The sequence below is a fragment of the Centruroides sculpturatus genome, unplaced genomic scaffold, assembly GCF_000671375.1.
Source record: "Centruroides sculpturatus isolate CEXI.00-Female unplaced genomic scaffold, Cexi_2.0 scaffold501, whole genome shotgun sequence".
NCBI lineage: Eukaryota > Metazoa > Arthropoda > Arachnida > Scorpiones > Buthidae > Centruroides > Centruroides sculpturatus.
The window spans coordinates 370797-388702 of NW_019384766.1; positions in this window are offsets into that span (position 1 = coordinate 370797).

Sequence of the window (17906 nt, forward strand, 5' to 3'; positions counted from 1 at the left end):
TGAACGGCTCACCTATTTGTAAAATCTAAGTGACTTTAAACACAATAAAAACAGCACTATGTAGTTGGATACGACAGACATTACATTTTCTAATTGCATAGCTTTAGCATATAGATTTTCTTGATGGATGATGCGATGAGATATAAATAATTTAGAAAAATTCTGTACTCCCATTTTTTGTTTGAATAAGGAAATGACTCCCTTATTTTTTCCTGTCATTGCTTCAGAAAATAATATTAAATTTAAACTAGACGAATTATATCGAAATATATTTATTTATAATTTCTTCTAAACATCTCGCGGGCCGGATAGAAACTTTTCGCGGGCCGTAGCTGGCCCGCGGGCCGGGGGTTGCCCACCGTTGATCTAGACCACTAGTTGATTTTAAGTTTAGTTTACTATCCTATAATACAGTATTTAGAAATTTATTAAACTTAAATTAAATTTAGTAGAAAATTTCCAAATATAGAATTAGTATATGATACACTCGTAAGCATAATTGCTCGTATATAATACACTCGTAAGCTTAAAACGCATAATTGACTAATAGAATATTTTTACATAATTAGAAGGTGTAAGTATAGAAACTAAAATGGGACCTAAATTACATGAATTATTTATGATTAAATTTGACGAAATATTTTTTTAATTGTGTAGCGCCATCTGTTATAATATTTTATTATAAAATCATTATATATTATTAATTTTTATAAAATAGCAAAAAGCTTAATTTTGAGGGTGGAGACGAGTATTTATAGTTTTTTTTTTCTTTTTATAGAAAAAAAATTGTAAATACTAATAACGAATAAAGTATTAAATTCGACCCCACTCGAAATACGACACGTGATTCCGTCTAGATCTCCACCCCCTCCACCTTTGACCACCAAAATTTAGCAGCAACAATGCCCCTAATACGCAAACCTTCCTGCAAAAGAAAATTTTGACAAAAGGCACAGGAGTCATTAATTAAACTCTAAAGTTAGTGAACAAAATTGCACCCCCCACATACTAACATCCATATATACAGAAAAAATCCCACATTTTTTTTCTTTGCGTAGGAAAAAATATAATACAAGGACTAAAAGTTAATTTAAAGTATCGACTAAATAATTACCCAAATCTAATATCGAAGAAATGGTACAATCACTTTCTCCTTCACAGATATGACGTAAAAAAATATTGGCAATGAAGTGGTCTACACGAAATTGCCTTATATGAAAAATGTTTTCAGAAAATGCGGAAATTTAATATATGTATTACCCTTACATTATGAAATAAATTTAAAAATATACTCCACAGAAATAATAGGGCAGAAATTAAAAAGGAAAAAACAGGCAAGGCAAGTATAATTTACAAATTAGAATATCAATTCACGTATTATTACGTAAGAGGGACAGACAGAACTCAATGGCGCGTTATACTCGTAGCTTCCTGGGGAAATTTGAATTAGGGGTCCTATGTAGTGTTGACTTCGAACATTTTTCTTCGGGAAATTTTGGGAGAAATTTTTTTTATAAAAGATTGATTTGGTGCCCCTTATCGGTGGGGATACCGGATAATTGCCCTTTATGCTATAGGATAATGCACCATTGACAGAACTTTAGGAAAAAGATTAAAAGAATACGATGCCATTATATGTCTTAAATATACACAATCATGATCGTTCCCTGAACACTGGGTGGTGCGTTCGCGCCTTGCCCAGACGGGCTGGCCACGTGTAGTTTTCCGGGTTTTCTCCACGTCTGTAACACTTGAATAGAGGCCAGTTACTCTTAAAAGACCTCCAAGAATGCATTATTCCCTGCATAACGACCATTATAAACGCATACAACCACTATTACATGACAATTACGTCACACTTTACCACGGAGTGATATAGCCTAGAAGCTCATGCCCAACTCAGCCAAGACAAGACAACCATCATGGAATCATACGGAAAAGATAGGAAGGATAATAGAAAAATCGGTTAATGTCCAGATACGTGGACTGTCATGGCGGCATTTCCTGTTTTCCGACTGCCAGCCTCGACACCGGAGCGGTTTGGAGACGACATGTCACGTGACGACGCGAGCGAACGTCGGCGGCTGTCATAGCGCCTCATCGCTGATTCCAGCAAACAAAAGGAAACAGTGGGGACGCACGTTCTAACCTAACCTAACCTATTCTAATAAATTATCATAATTATTACCAATTATATTATTAGAATAGGTTAGGTTAGGTTAGAACGTGCGTCCCCACTGTTTCCTTTTGTTTGCTGGAATCAGCGATGAGGCGCTATGACAGCCGCCGACGTTCGCTCGCGTCGTCACGTGACATGTCGTCTCCAAACCGCTCCGGTGTCGAGGCTGGCAGTCGGAAAACAGGAAATGCCGCCATGACAGTCCACGTATCTGGACATTAACCGATTTTTCTATTATCCTTCCTATCTTTTCCGTATGATTCCATGATGGTTGTCTTGTCTTGGCTGAGTTGGGCATGAGCTTCTAGGCTATATCACTCCGTGGTAAAGTGTGACGTAATTGTCATGTAATAGTGGTTGTATGCGTTTATAATGGTCGTTATGCAGGGAATAATGCATTCTTGGAGGTCTTTTAAGAGTAACTGGCCTCTATTCAAGTGTTACAGACGTGGAGAAAACCCGGAAAACTACACGTGGCCAGCCCGTCTGGGCAAGGCGCGAACGCACCACCCAGTGTTCAGGGAACGATCATGATTGTGTATATTTAAGACATATAATGGCATCGTATTCTTTTAATCTTTTTCCTAAAGTTCTGTCAATGGTGCATTATCCTATAGCATAAAGGGCAATTATCCGGTATCCCCACCGATAAGGGGCACCAAATCAATCTTTTATAAAAAAAATTTCTCCCAAAATTTCCCGAAGAAAAATGTTCGAAGTCAACACTACATAGGACCCCTAATTCAAATTTCCCCAGGAAGCTACGAGTATAACGCGCCATTGAGTTCTGTCTGTCCCTCTTACGTAATAATACGTGAATTGATATTCTAATTTGTAAATTATACTTGCCTTGCCTGTTTTTTCCTTTTTAATTTCTGCCCTATTATTTCTGTGGAGTATATTTTTAAATTTATTTCATAATGTAAGGGTAATACATATATTAAATTTCCGCATTTTCTGAAAACATTTTTCATATAAGGCAATTTCGTGTAGACCACTTCATTGCCAATATTTTTTTACGTCATATCTGTGAAGGAGAAAGTGATTGTACCATTTCTTCGATATTAGATTTGGGTAATTATTTAGTCGATACTTTAAATTAACTTTTAGTCCTTGTATTATATTTTTTCCTACGCAAAGAAAAAAAATGTGGGATTTTTTCTGTATATATGGATGTTAGTATGTGGGGGGTGCAATTTTGTTCACTAACTTTAGAGTTTAATTAATGACTCCTGTGCCTTTTGTCAAAATTTTCTTTTGCAGGAAGGTTTGCGTATTAGGGGCATTGTTGCTGCTAAATTTTGGTGGTCAAAGGTGGAGGGGGTGGAGATCTAGACGGAATCACGTGTCGTATTTCGAGTGGGGTCGAATTTAATACTTTATTCGTTATTAGTATTTACAATTTTTTTTCTATAAAAAGAAAAATCTTTTAGTTTTTAAAGAGTATCATTCTGTAGTATCATCCAGCATTTTAATGGTATTGGATTGAATGCAAGAATGTAACAACAAACTTACTACTGGTAAACCTGTCTAAAATCACAATATTGTAACTAAAATTTTTTAAAAAATTCAATTGAGTTTAATAATAATTAAAATAATATATTTAACAAACATTAAATTATATGAAATGAACAAAAACAGAAACTGTTTACTGCAAAATAACTTGTTGTAGATGCCCACCTTAAAAACTGAATGCAATTATTTTGAATTATATTTTTGATTTCACAAAGATAAAAATTTTTTACTATAATGTTGTAGTTTCTTCTGGACTAAATATTTTTTGAGCTTTCACTGCTTGAACACTATAAGCATCTCCAGGCTTATAATTTGAGATCTTTTCGGTTAACTTTTCTATCTTCTCACGATCATCACATTGTTTGAATTTTAGATGCTATAAAATTAAGTATTAATAAAAGTATTTAATAAATTATTATTATTATTATTATTATTCTCTTGTAAGTTTAACCTATCCAATGTTGAATATTTTCTCCATAGCATGTCGTCCCACATTGAATTTTTTTTATGTTAAGCCTAACTTGATCACACGTTTTAGAAAAATAATAATTGTGGCTATTGTATCATTCCAAATTACTTTATAGTTTACACACACAAAACAGACATATTAGGAATTGTAAAAACAAAAAATTTTATTTCAGTAGTTAGTTTTAGTGTGATAAATCTCAAAACAACAAACAACGTATAGTGGAACGGAACATTGTACACACTGATAACATGATTCTGCATGCTTTTTGTTTGCCGAACATACTTTACAAACTCTGGATGGATATTTCTTTTTTTCTGTTGGTGGTATAAAACTGGGAAAATGCCGTTTGGATAAATGTAAAGGATTTTCATGTAACAGTCAACTGCAGTGGGCTAGATATCTGCTTGTGTGGTACTTCTCTATCACTTCTCTAATAACAGACATACGAAAATCAAGAAATGATATTTGTTTTTCTGTATGTTGGTGATACAAAACACAAGCATTATATAGTGTAATATCCATCATATGAAAAAACTATCTATAATAGAGAAGTGGACAGCACGCTGACCATTTAATAGGAGAAACTTTTATCATATAGGCGTTAAATTACAAATAAATGTTGCTAGACTGACAAGCACTTTCGACGATAATTATTTTCGTCTTCATCAGGTCGTTAAAAATGGTTAAATTCCCCCCTTTTTTTAATACAAATAAGTACTCGTTCCAAATGTATTAATGTTTTGGAATGGAAGCAACAGTAGAACATAAGAATTTAACCGTTTTTAACAACCTGATGAAGACGAAAATAATTATCGTCGAAAGCACTTGTCGGTCTAGCGACATTTATTTGTAATTTAACGCCTATATGATAAAAGTTTCTCCTATGAAAAAACACTTTTTTATACCATTTTACTGTTTTCCTCATTCATGGATAATTGTGTATCACTGAGTCACAGAGATCAATTCCACCCATATTACGATTATAATCTAAAATACAATTTGGCTTCATTATTACTTCTCCTGGTCTGTTATATTTACCCAAATCAGAGAATTTGTTGTCACTCATCATTCTTAGAATTGTCATATCCCTTTTATCTTTCCAACAAAACACAGACAATTCATCTTTCTGACAGGTTATAAATTCCCCTTCCTTCAATTTACTATCAGGAAAATTGCATGGCATTCCTATCTGATTTCTGTTCATCGTTCCACATACATAGGTTTGTTTCTCCAGAAGCATTTTTGCTAAGGTCAGTGAGGTGAAAAACCTGTCTAAAAAAACCTTGTAATTTTTACCGAACAACAGTTCTAATAAGGTTAGTACTACCTTCTCACCTTGCCCACCTTCAAAATTTCCGTATTCAGTCATAACTCCAGTGTAAACTATAAAGTCCCAAACATGTCCTGTTCATGACTCGCAAATTTTGAAGCTTTTCACTTCAAAATGAGCATGCTTGTTTGGTATATATTGTCTAAATCCCAGTCTCCCTTTCCATAACATAAGACTTTGGTCTACACAGACATTTTCCTCTGGGATGTAAGCATATTTGAACCTGTGGCATAAATGATCGATAACACTGCGTAATTTATGCAATTTATCATCACCACCTGAAGCTTGATTATTGTCTGTAAAATGCAGACATGACAATAAGAGCTAAAAGCAGTTGCTCAACATCACACTCGAAAAAAATGGTGTAGAGAAAAGATCTTCAATTGTAAAATACATACTTAGGCATGGTTTTCTAATGATACTTGTGACTATTATAAGTCCTAGAAATTCTCTAATTTCTGGATTTGTTGTTGGTTTCCAGTTTTTATCTGATTATTATCTCAAATCGCCACAGTTCATCAAACTATCACCATACCTGTTCATTTCTTCAACAATCTTGTCCAGAAGTTCGTCATCGAAAAATATACTAAAACAGTTGAATGGGGTAGCATCACTCTGTAAATTACATTGGATTCCTGCTGGTCCTGTGCAACTGTTTACTTAAGGGCTTTGAAATTTGTATGGTTCCAACCATCATCACTACTAAATCGCGGACATTTAGCACTATTACCTCGAGTGCTACCACCTGATTGGCCTCTATATCCACTTGTAGTTGGTATTTTGGAATCAAAATCATCATATCATCACTTACATTTTCATTTTGTATGTATTCATTGTTACTGTCTGAAAATTCAGATTCATTGGAACCTAAATTAAATAAATATTCAATTAATTCTGACTTATTCAGAGTACTATTTTTACCAGTTGTTGCCATGTCAAAACAAAGACAAACTAATGGTAAAATTTCCTTTGTGATTTCTTATAAAGAACTATTCCTAGAATTGCAATATCCTGCCATGCAAAACTAGATAACATAATGGTTTTTCTGATATGAGTCACTAATTTCAGAACTCCATATAAGTAGCGACATCTGATGTTTAAAAAATGTTCTGATGCAAAAACGAATATTTTTGAGAACGCCCACTCAGATCAAATGAGGTCAACATGAAAATTTTCAGGAACAACGCAGGACAGGTTAAATACAAATTTAAGAATTTAATATTTAAAATAATAAAATTGGAAATTAAACTGCATGAAAAAAATATTTGCTATACACTNGTTTTTACAACATTATTAAATCATATAAATTAAAATGGAATTGCATTATGTTAAATTTGCAAACAAAATGTAACTTGTATTTAAATAATCAAACAAATGATTTCATGTATTCAAACATGTTTTACCATCCAGTTTTTAATAAGTGTAGTCTTTTAAATTAAGCAGTCCAATACAGTCAAAACCTTGGTTTTTGAACAACTGATTTTTCAAAGAAATCAGTTCATGAACAGAATTTTGAACTCATAATTAAATGGTTGCCAAACAAGCTACTCAGCAAGAACCAACCACAGATTAGAGAGAACACAGATGGTCAACTCCCTATACTTCCTACGTTAAAGAAAACAATGGCCTGACCAATCAAGGACAGGATTACTGATTCAGAAGTTAGCGGTGACAAGATTGCCTTGCATCATTATAGGTCATGACACAAATCATAAAGGATGTTGCTATTTATATTAGATTTCAAGGCACATGTAGGAAAGTTACTAATTCCATTTTTCAGTATGTGCTGCAGTTGAATGTAAATTAAATTAATTAATAAAAACTGTGTTAGTTGACATTCACATAATATAAATGGCATCGAAGAATTTGTGTTTAATTATGCTTAAGTCAAATTAAATAACAAAAATTTACTATTAAATATAATTTATTTTTTATATTATTTCTCATTAGTACACAACTAGCATTCAGCATTATATTTAACAGTATTAATTAAATGCAAGAACTTTTAATGAACATCTTTTGGAAGGTAATAAATACAGCTTTAATCCATTTTGTATTGTTTCTTACAGGAAAATTTGTTTGAGTTTGAGAACAACTTTTAAGAATGAATTATGTTCAAAAACTGAGGTTTAACTGTAGTTGAATTATATTCTTTACTTAAATGCAAAATAGATAATTCCTGTATTATTTGCCATATTAATTATTATTTTATTTTTAAAACTGTAATTTGTTTCAATAATATAGTTGATTTAACAAAATTATATTGTTATGTTTTCCTTCCTCACATTCAATTATTAGTTTCCTGTTTTCATTTTAATTGTACATTTAAAAACAATACAGCTATTTATGTTATTTAAATAAATCAATATTAAATAAATTAATTACTGAACAATTACAAAGTCTTGTTTTCAGATATTATAATTTTCGATTTTTCAAGGTCCATTTAAATTAATATGAAATCAAAAAACTAAATTATGTTTTTAAATTAATATTATAATGAAAAATACATTTAATATTGCATAAGCATGTTTTTTTTAAATTGCTTTATTTTCTTATAAATGCATTATGAATTAGGTTTTTTGATGAAAATGTTGGACAAATTTATACTACTAAAAAATTAATATATTACACTTAAAAATCAATACCATTGGTTATGGCATAACAGATTTTTAATTTAATAGTTTTCATAATTTAATAACAACAGCATCTTCTATTTTCATATTTTATCAAAAATTACAAAAAAATATTTGAACTATTAAACATAATATTAAACTTAAAATAAACATCTATATTAGTATTTGTCAATTATAAATGCATTCCTAGTAATTATTTTGTTTTATTTCAACATAACTCATGATAGCTATTGAAGCAAACTTTTCAATGAGAAAAAGTTTTTTAAATAATTATACTACATTATTAACTAAGGTATATATACTAAAGCTTAATATAAAGAAAAGTATTCTTTTTAAAAAACATTCAATCAAGTAAAATGAGTTTTCTTTCAAATATATTTAAAAAATTTTTTTAAGAAAGTTTTATCTATTTTTTTTTAAATAAAACATTACTCCAGAAACTATCAAAACTATCTTTATGATTTATTTAATAGATACTGCATCTATATGCATAATAATATAAGATATAAAAACAACTTACCTGAACATTTGTTGAACTGCTTGCTTCAGTTGTATTTGAAATTACTGTTAATACTTCAACCGGTACTTCAATCTGTAAAATGAAAATTTATTTCTTTCATGCTCAAATTTACAGTCAAATTTATCAGTAATATATAATTATTACAGCTATTATTTAGCCTGATGTCATACAGTAGTTGTAGCTTTATTGTAATGTAATGGGTTTTGTAAAGATGTTTATATTTGTATATATATGCCTTGCCAGATATGCGATGGCCGGCTGAATACCTTATATGGAAGTTTACAGGACAAGGGTGCTGAATGTGTCCTCAGTCAGCACTGTGATAACTGATGATGGTTATATCATAATGTTAAATACACTGGAAGAGGAAATCGGACTGGAGGCCCAGGTAGCATAATTGGCAACACATCTGCACGGCAAGTGGCAGTTGCTGGTTTGAGTCTGCTCTGAGCCGATTCTTTTCTTCCAGTTTAATCTAAAATTATTTAATTAAATTATAATTATTAAATATAATATGAGATGGTGCCTAATGCCTCCCTCTAAGGTCAAATTTATCAGTAATTTATAATTATTATAGCCATTATTTAGCCCGATGTCATATGGCAGTTATAGCTTTATTATAATTTACAAAATTAAGTTAAATTTAGAAATTAGTTAATAATATGACATAATTTATAAGGACCTTGAATAAGTTCTCGCTGTTTTTTTGTGAAAATTAACACTTTATTTTAAAAAAGTCGTAATAAACACGTCACTGAAAGTATTGTCCATCACTAGCCACTACTTTCTCCCATCGTTCTGGCAGCATTTGAATTCCATGTCAGAAAAACGACACGTCTTTTGAGGTTATCCAAGAATCAACCCATTTTTTGGCATCTTCATAAGAATGGAAGTGCTGCTCAGCCAGGCCATGTGCCATCGATCGGAACAAGTGATAATCCGAAGGGGCGATGTCTGGTGAATACGGCGGGTGGGGTAGGACTTCCCATTTAAGCGTTTCCAAGTACGTTTTCACCGGTTGTGCAACATGTGGCCGAGCATTGTCATGTTGCAAAATCACTTTGTCGTGTCTCTGCTCATATAGCGGCCGTTTTTCCTTCAATGCTTGGCTCAAACGCATCAATTGTAGTCGATAGCGATCTCCCGTGATAGTTTCGTTTGGTTTGAGCAGCTCGTAATAAACTACACCTAGCTGATCCCACCAAATGCAGAGCAGAAGCTTCGAACCATGGATATTCGGCCTTGCTGACGATGTTGATGCATGACCGGGCTTACCCCACGATTTTCTACGCTTAGGGTTATCGTAGTGTATCCATTTTTCGTCACCTGTCACGATACGATGCAGAAAACCTTTCCTTTTCTGCCGTTGAAGCAGCTGTTCACATGTGAAAAGACGCCGTTCGACATCTCTCGGCTTCAACTCGTACGGCACCCAATGTCCTTGCTTTTGAATCATTCCTAATCCTTTTAAACGTTTCGAAACTGTTGTGTGATCAACTCCTAATGATTCTGCAAGTTCAGCTAGCGTCTGACATGAGTCTTCATGAAGTAATGCCTCTAATTCCTTGTCTTCAAACTTTTTTGGTGCACCAGATCGTTCTTTATCTTCAACATCAAAATCATTATTTTTGAAGCGTCTAAACCAATCTCTGCATGTTGTTTCCGACAGAGCATGGTCGCCGTAAGTCTCAACAAGAATTCTGTGTGCTTCTGCTGCAGATTTTTTTTGAATAAAATAGTGCAATAAAATTCCCCGCAAATACTCTTTTTTTGGCACGAAACTAGACATGTTTAACACAATGAAAAAATAAGTTGTTTACACTTCGGTGAAATGACATATACTGAATTTCAAGGTCACTTATTGTACCTCCTTACAGATGTGTCACCATCTAAAACTAAACACACGTGGTTCTGGTAACGCCATCTGTTGGAAAACAGCGAGAACTTATTCAAGGTCCTTATAGATTCAGATTAGTTAATCTGCTTCAGTTAGAACTTCAAAACTTCATTTGATGACTTTGCTAATTCAGTATCAGCAGAGCAAATTACAAATTAAAACATTAAAAAAAATCATTATGAGTAAAATTTGCTTGAAAAACAATGATCCAAAAATTGTAAAATAAAGATTTTTAAAAGCTAGCAATATTTTGACAATTTTAAAATATGTTTTGAAGATAAATAAGTTGTTCAAGATTTTAATTATTTAAAACACATTTCATAGTATACAAAAAATAAGTTATTTAAATCTGACATAATTTGACTTCATTTTTGAACTATCATCAAAAAATAATAATAAATTTTGGAATCCAACTGTTATCTTTAAATATAATTAAAAAATTTGTGCAGTATTCATTTTTTGTATTATATGCAACAGAAATTGGTTCTGTATCTGTTGTACAGTACAATATATTTGTGTGCGGAGTGTTATGTATATTATAATTTAAAAGGCTGTAATAGATTAAAAACACTTAAACTTTTTAACAGAAAAAATTTGATACATTTGTATTTTTAAATGTATTTTTCCAATTAAATTTTCAAGAAGATTTAGTTGAAAGGGCAATACATTTTTGTAAAGGCTGTGATATTGCATGTGTACTGCTGCTGTCATGAGAATCTTCCACTCCATGCTTCACTACTGCAGTAGCAATATCATCTATTTTCAGATATCCAATTGGTTTGCAACCCTATCCCAGTAGCAATATCATCTATTTTCAGATATCCAATTGGTTTGCAACCCTATCCCAGTTTCAAAGCAAATGTTCAAAATCTTTTCAAAACACAAAATGATTTCCTTAAAACTTCCAATAGTCAGAGGATCTCTTCATAAACCTTAAGTGCTGAGCTGGCCTGCTGTTTCATTGGTCTGGTTTTATTCATGTATGGCAATGTGACAAATGGGCAATCTACCAAAAGGAAATGCCTCCTGGGAGGTCTTTCATGGAAAACTGGGTCCTATTTAGGTGTTATTAACATGAAGAAAATCAGAAAACTCCATGTGATTAACCCATTGGTAAGATACAAATCCATGACCAACTACCAGTACTCAGTGATTTTATTCACTTTGCTGCTGGTTGTTTCATTGGTAGAAGAGTTTAGTGCAGGCATAGCCAACATACGGCTTGAAGGCCAGATCCAGCCCATCTAAAAGGAAAAAAAAAAAAAAAAAAGGTCAACAACTCACTATGCGTTTAGAGTTAACGCTCCATTACAAATCTCTTAAGCACAGCATAGAATGTTGATAATTGATAATGCATGATAATGTGAAAAATGTATCTGTAATCTCTATCTACAATTCAGTCGCTACGGAGTGACACCACAATGAGATCTCGCACCATCTCAAAATCTTCCTAGGGCAGCCTCTGGTTCGGCCCATGGAAAAAGTTTTCTTTCCAATTTGGCCCAGGGGCAAAAACTGTTGCCCAGCCCTGGTTTAATGTATAATGTTTCATTACTTCTTTTATATTCAGGATTTGTTAAAAAACATACATAATATGCACATAAGGAGACAGCAGTGCTAAATTTCACCCTACATTAAATTTTGAACTAAACTTTTATCCTGCAAATTGAAACCACACAGTCAGGATAGTGTATATAAAAAATTTGGTTGAGATATGCCCAACAGTTCTTTCTTCAGAGAACTCTAAATACTTATTCTTTAAATTAACTGTAATTATGGATCACCCTATATTTTAATAACCAAATTTTAATCTTAAAACAGAGTTAAAAACAGCATTGTCTTAAGTTATTAACAATATCATTATTAAAAAATCATGTAAAGTCACTTCCCAAAATGTTAGAATAAAAAGTTTTTATATGTTTATCAACGGAATATATCAGATTTGAATCAGAATGTAAGCATAAACTTTTTACTTTATCAAGATTTATCAGACTAAAAAGAAATTTATTGAAAAACCTTATATATAAAAATTCTTATAAAAAGAAAAATCTTTTAGTTTTTAAAGAGTATCATTCTGTAGTATCATCCAGCATTTTAATGGTATTGGATTGAATGCAAGAATGTAACAACAAACTTACTACTGGTAAACCTGTCTAAAATCACAATATTGTAACTGAAATTTTTTAAAAAATTCAATTGAGTTTAATAATAATTAAAATAATATATTTAACAAACATTAAATTATATGAAATGAACAAAAACAGAAACTGTTTACTGCAAAATAACTTGTTGTAGATGCCCACCTTAAAAACTGAATGCAATTATTTTGAATTATATTTTTGATTTCACAAAGATAAAAATTTTTTACTATAATGTTGTAGTTTCTTCTGGACTAAATATTTTTTGAGCTTTCACTGCTTGAACACTATAAGCATCTCCAGGCTTATAATTTGAGATCTTTTCGGTTAACTTTTCTATCTTCTCACGATCATCACATTGTTTGAATTTTAGATGCTATAAAATTAAGTATTAATAAAAGTATTTAATAAATTATTATTATTATTATTATTATTCTCTTGTAAGTTTAACCTATCCAATGTTGAATATTTTCTCCATAGCATGTCGTCCCACATTGAATTTTTTTTATGTTAAGCCTAACTTGATCACACGTTTTAGAAAAATAATAATTGTGGCTATTGTATCATTCCAAATTACTTTATAGTTTACACACACAAAACAGACATATTAGGAATTGTAAAAACAAAAAATTTTATTTCAGTAGTTAGTTTTAGTGTGATAAATCTCAAAACAACAAACAACGTATAGTGGAACGGAACATTGTACACACTGATAACATGATTCTGCATGCTTTTTGTTTGCCGAACATACTTTACAAACTCTGGATGGATATTTCTTTTTTTCTGTTGGTGGTATAAAACTGGGAAAATGCCGTTTGGATAAATGTAAAGGATTTTCATGTAACAGTCAACTGCAGTGGGCTAGATATCTGCTTGTGTGGTACTTCTCTATCACTTCTCTAATAACAGACATACGAAAATCAAGAAATGATATTTGTTTTTCTGTATGTTGGTGATACAAAACACAAGCATTATATAGTGTAATATCCATCATATGAAAAAACTATCTATAATAGAGAAGTGGACAGCACGCTGACCATTTAATAGGAGAAACTTTTATCATATAGGCGTTAAATTACAAATAAATGTTGCTAGACTGACAAGCACTTTCGACGATAATTATTTTCGTCTTCATCAGGTCGTTAAAAATGGTTAAATTCCCCCCTTTTTTTAATACAAATAAGTACTCGTTCCAAATGTATTAATGTTTTGGAATGGAAGCAACAGTAGAACATAAGAATTTAACCGTTTTTAACAACCTGATGAAGACGAAAATAATTATCGTCGAAAGCACTTGTCGGTCTAGCGACATTTATTTGTAATTTAACGCCTATATGATAAAAGTTTCTCCTATGAAAAAACACTTTTTTATACCATTTTACTGTTTTCCTCATTCATGGATAATTGTGTATCACTGAGTCACAGAGATCAATTCCACCCATATTACGATTATAATCTAAAATACAATTTGGCTTCATTATTACTTCTCCTGGTCTGTTATATTTACCCAAATCAGAGAATTTGTTGTCACTCATCATTCTTAGAATTGTCATATCCCTTTTATCTTTCCAACAAAACACAGACAATTCATCTTTCTGACAGGTTATAAATTCCCCTTCCTTCAATTTACTATCAGGAAAATTGCATGGCATTCCTATCTGATTTCTGTTCATCGTTCCACATACATAGGTTTGTTTCTCCAGAAGCATTTTTGCTAAGGTCAGTGAGGTGAAAAACCTGTCTAAAAAAACCTTGTAATTTTTACCGAACAACAGTTCTAATAAGGTTAGTACTACCTTCTCACCTTGCCCACCTTCAAAATTTCCGTATTCAGTCATAACTCCAGTGTAAACTATAAAGTCCCAAACATGTCCTGTTCATGACTCGCAAATTTTGAAGCTTTTCACTTCAAAATGAGCATGCTTGTTTGGTATATATTGTCTAAATCCCAGTCTCCCTTTCCATAACATAAGACTTTGGTCTACACAGACATTTTCCTCTGGGATGTAAGCATATTTGAACCTGTGGCATAAATGATCGATAACACTGTGTAATTTATGCAATTTATCATCACCACCTGAAGCTTGATTATTGTCTGTAAAATGCAGACATGACAATAAGAGCTAAAAGCAGTTGCTCAACATCACACTCGAAAAAAATGGTGTAGAGAAAAGATCTTCAATTGTAAAATACATACTTAGGCATGGTTTTCTAATGATACTTGTGACTATTATAAGTCCTAGAAATTCTCTAATTTCTGGATTTGTTGTTGGTTTCCAGTTTTTATCTGATTATTATCTCAAATCGCCACAGTTCATCAAACTATCACCATACCTGTTCATTTCTTCAACAATCTTGTCCAGAAGTTCGTCATCGAAAAATATACTAAAACAGTTGAATGGGGTAGCATCACTCTGTAAATTACATTGGATTCCTGCTGGTCCTGTGCAACTGTTTACTTAAGGGCTTTGAAATTTGTATGGTTCCAACCATCATCACTACTAAATCGCGGACATTTAGCACTATTACCTCGAGTGCTACCACCTGATTGGCCTCTATATCCACTTGTAGTTGGTATTTTGGAATCAAAATCATCATATCATCACTTACATTTTCATTTTGTATGTATTCATTGTTACTGTCTGAAAATTCAGATTCATTGGAACCTAAATTAAATAAATATTCAATTAATTCTGACTTATTCAGAGTACTATTTTTACCAGTTGTTGCCATGTCAAAACAAAGACAAACTAATGGTAAAATTTCCTTTGTGATTTCTTATAAAGAACTATTCCTAGAATTGCAATATCCTGCCATGCAAAACTAGATAACATAATGGTTTTTCTGATATGAGTCACTAATTTCAGAACTCCATATAAGTAGCGACATCTGATGTTTAAAAAATGTTCTGATGCAAAAACGAATATTTTTGAGAACGCCCACTCAGATCAAATGAGGTCAACATGAAAATTTTCAGGAACAACGCAGGACAGGTTAAATACAAATTTAAGAATTTAATATTTAAAATAATAAAATTGGAAATTAAACTGCATGAAAAAAATATTTGCTATACACTTTATTTGTTTGATATATTTCTGCTTAAACTATGAATTCATTCATGACAAATGTTATTTTTAACATTCAGCTTTTTTGGCAAGATTTTCTATTTTCTCAAAAATCATAAATTCACTAATTGTTGTTAAAATTTCATATTTCCAAAGCAATTCATTGTTTAGTTCTTGAAATATGAACAGCCTTTTTTTTAAACATTAGCAGACTTGTTTTTTTGAAGTAATAAATGCAAAGTTTTGAAGTAGTGAATTTAAACTCTCACAGAAACTGAGTTTAAATTCATTTGTTGCCCAGACTAAGTTGGCAAGTTCCTGTGATTGAGATGAAATTAGATAGGTGCTGAAATAATAGTTTTGGTGTCATGATATAGGCTTCTCAACTTACTTTCAAATATGGAAAAGAATAGTAATCTAATAAAATATTAGTTATGAAGGTAATAAAAATGGTAAAATATATTCATATAGTCTTATAATATGAATGGGTAAAATATATTTATATAGTCTTAAACAAAAAACTCAAACTAATGCATTTAATACTTATTGCTTATACTATCAAGTCTGATTTTATATAACATTGCATACTACAGATGGGACTAGCAAATGCATGTGGCTTTAGACTTTGTAGAGGTGTGATTTTAACATCATTGACTTGTATATGGCCCAAATTGGAACTGTTCATTTTGAGAGACTTAACAGAGTAACTTTATAGATGGTGGTTTTATACAAATCCAAATATGATTTATCAATATCAGTTTTTATTTACATTAAACGTAAATGTTTAATATAAAATGAAGCTTATATAAATTAAACATTTCATATGATTATCTTACATTTTTTCCTGGTGATTCAGTTGGTTTTTCAACTTCCTTTGAACTACGTGCAGCACAAGGTGAAAACTGCTCCAAGTGAGATTTTGGTTCAGGTTTAATTTGAACATTTGTTATTGTTACAGAATTCCTAAATATAAAATTATTGTTATAATAGTTTAAATATAAATTTAAGAATTTAATATTTAAATAATAAAATAGGTATTCAGTAAGAACTGTTGTTAAAATTATTACTGTATTTCTTACACAATAATATAAAAAATTAGATAGAAATTAGTAAAATATTTTAAATCTCACTATTATGGATCAAACCATAATGTTAATTAATCCAGAAATACACTGTAAATTTAAAAACCTAAAATCATATTTTCGAATCCTGATGTCTTCTGACTGACAAGGATCAGAGTGCTATTAAAATATATTGGATGACATTATTATCTACTTAGTCCTTGCTAGTTAGAAGAAATGTGGCTGTTTACATTGGGATTCAAAAAATACATTTTTTAGTTTTCTAAATGTACAATGTATTTTTGGATTAATTAGCAAAATATTCATTCTGTATTTTCAATCAAATTTTCAAAAATTATTTTTACATTTAGTTTTCATCCACAATTATATTATATTTTGTACATTTCTATTCTTGATCAGTTTATTTAGTTTCTTTTAATGTTAAAACACTTCATAATTTTGATTTGGTTAAATTTATTAACTAAATTATATATTTTAATTATATTTAAATCCTGAATATATTCAGATTATGCCTTCTAATGTTCAAGATTTAGCATGCATTACAATTTTATATAAATAAAGTTGGAAAAATTTAATTGATGATGAAAAGACAGTGTTAACTTTGAAAAAAAGTTAAGATAAGTTTGATAGGATATAGCAATGTAACAAGTGAGTGACCTGCCAAGTAGGGATGCATCCCATGACATGCTTCCTATGGGAAATTGGTCCTTATTTAGGTTAACTTAAAACTCAAGTTAACCTGGAAAACTCCACATGACCACTTGTTGATGAGGCACAAACCTGAAACCAATTAAGTAGTGTTATCCATTTGACCACTGGTCTGAGATGAATGGATAACACCACTTATGCTCAAGGCCTGAGAAATTCCTGGGGTTGCTCATCTGGATTTGATCTGAAATCCCCGAGCTATAGGCTGACAGCTTTACTACCTAGCCCATCTGATAGTCGCATTTTTTAGTTTATTCTTCTTGGATTCTGTTCTGTACTGCATGTTATTAGAAATCACAATCATAGTGAAATCAATTCCATGTTGTACAAGTCACTTAGATTTTACAAATACGTGTGCCGGGCTGTGAAT